This window comes from Myotis davidii, unplaced genomic scaffold (assembly GCF_000327345.1).
Source record: "Myotis davidii unplaced genomic scaffold, ASM32734v1 scaffold370, whole genome shotgun sequence".
Taxonomy (NCBI): domain Eukaryota; kingdom Metazoa; phylum Chordata; class Mammalia; order Chiroptera; family Vespertilionidae; genus Myotis; species Myotis davidii.
This window is the reverse complement of record NW_006288615.1, coordinates 17,476,123-17,478,170: the sequence shown is the minus strand read 5'-3', so window position 1 is coordinate 17,478,170 and position 2,048 is coordinate 17,476,123.

Here is a 2,048-nt window from a genome sequence, read left to right as displayed (position 1 = left end):
CATTCATTGAGCTTTGACTGAAGCCAGAGAGATAAGTAATCCGTCAGAGGTCAGGTAGATTGGAAGTGACAGGAAACCCACCGTTACATCACTGCCATCTGGACCCCATGTGAGTGTTGCCAGTTGCTCCAAACAAGTTCTTTTGGCAAAAGGATCCAGTTTAGGATCATTCGTGCATCTATATTTTCATGACACTTTTGAAGGCTTGAACTAGGATTATCTGGGCCCTAAACTAAGCCCTAACTCTGAACCACTGAGTGGAGCAGGGCCTAAGATACCAAGTTTGCAGAGAGAGGAAAGTCGATTACACCAAACAATGGCTTGGCTGGGCTGCCCTCTGTCACCTGTGTGATTTCAGGCCTGCTTCACAAGTTCTCTGGGCTTTGATTTTGTTCTCTGTAAAATGAGGGTGTCTTGAGGGTTATGGACTGGGTTACAAGTTAGAGGAGTCTTTGTGTTCTGTCCTTTTATTACACTCTGCCCTTTTTTCAAATGAAGGTAGTAATGACGGGATTGTTGGGGAGACCACAGGCCCTTTTGCAGCCAAACTAGGGGAGAGCGGGCCTCAAGGGTTAGATGGAATGGAGGCCAGCTATGAGAAGAAAGGCCAGTCTCCTGGGGTTAGCAGGCAAGGACAGGAGAATGCAGAGGGCCTGTTTGGGCCTGGGAAGGGCTTCTGGGATGAGCTTCGGAGGGCCTTTGTAAGGTTTCCCCGCACTCATGGGATCGGGGCAGTCTGCTTTTAACATGGTTACAGCGTATATCCAAAAGTCAGGGGACTCTATTTCCTCACTGGAATAGTTTGAGGATTTATGTTTTGAAGTACTTCAAGCATTTTAAGTAAAAAGTGTTGTAGGAGGGCAAAGAATCATTTGCTTACTTAATTTTCATGTTTACATAGCATTTGTTTTAAAGTAGTAAGAATCTAAATTTCAAATCGGGTTACAAAATCAGCCTTTACTTAAACTGGTAAGTGCATTTTAATGAGGCTTAATTTCAAATCATACATTTGCATATTGAAGTTTATGTGAGCCAACTTTTAGAGTATGATTCACAGAGCACAGGTTTTCTGGTGTTCTGAGAATGTAACAATTCGTTTGAGTTGCTTTTCATAACCTATATACCTTAACTCAATTGACATAAGGCTTAGCAAAATGGAGAGGATACAAATTAATAATACTTTCCAAGTAATTTTTAGAATGTTCTTGGGATACTTTAGAATCCAAATGTTACTATTTTGGAATACTGTGTTAAACATACTTATTCTGCAGTTCATCTGTATTTAAGTCAATAGGCATGAGAAGTTAACATGTGAGAATTTGCCAAGCCAGAAGGTATCCATTTTCTATTGATACCTTCATGCAAAATCAGGCTGTATTATACACTTATTACAAGTATACAAATATAACTTATTAAAAGTATAAGCTTTTAAAAATATTTTTTTATTGATTTCAGAGAGGAAGGGAGAGGGAGAGATAGAAACTTCAATGATGAGAGAGAATTATTGATCGGCTGCCTCTTGCAAGCAACCGAGGTATGTACCTTTGACCAGAATTGAACCTGGGATCCTTTAGTCTGCAGGACAATGCTCTATCCACTGAGCCAAACCAGCTAGGGCAAGTATAAAAATTTCAGAGGGACTTCTGTAATTATATAAAATGAAGTTGATTTATTTTAAATCTTTATTAGTTGTAAAAGATAACACATGGAGAAAGGTGCATAAAACACAAAGTAATGTATTATGAATAACTAGGGGCCTGGTGCACGAAATTCGTGCACTGGGTGGGGGTGAGGGGGAGTGTCCCTCAGTCCAGCCTGCCCCCTCTCACATACTGGGAGCCCTCAGGCATTGACCCCTATCAATCTCCAATCGCAGGATCGGCCCCTTGCCCAGGCCTGATGCCTCTGCCAGAGGCGTCAGGCCTGGGCAGGGGGCCGATCCTGTGATTGGAGATTGATGGGGGTCAATGCCTGAGGGCTCCCCGTATGTGAGAGGGGGCAGGCTGGGCTGAGGGACACTCCCCCAACCCACACACACACACCCAGTG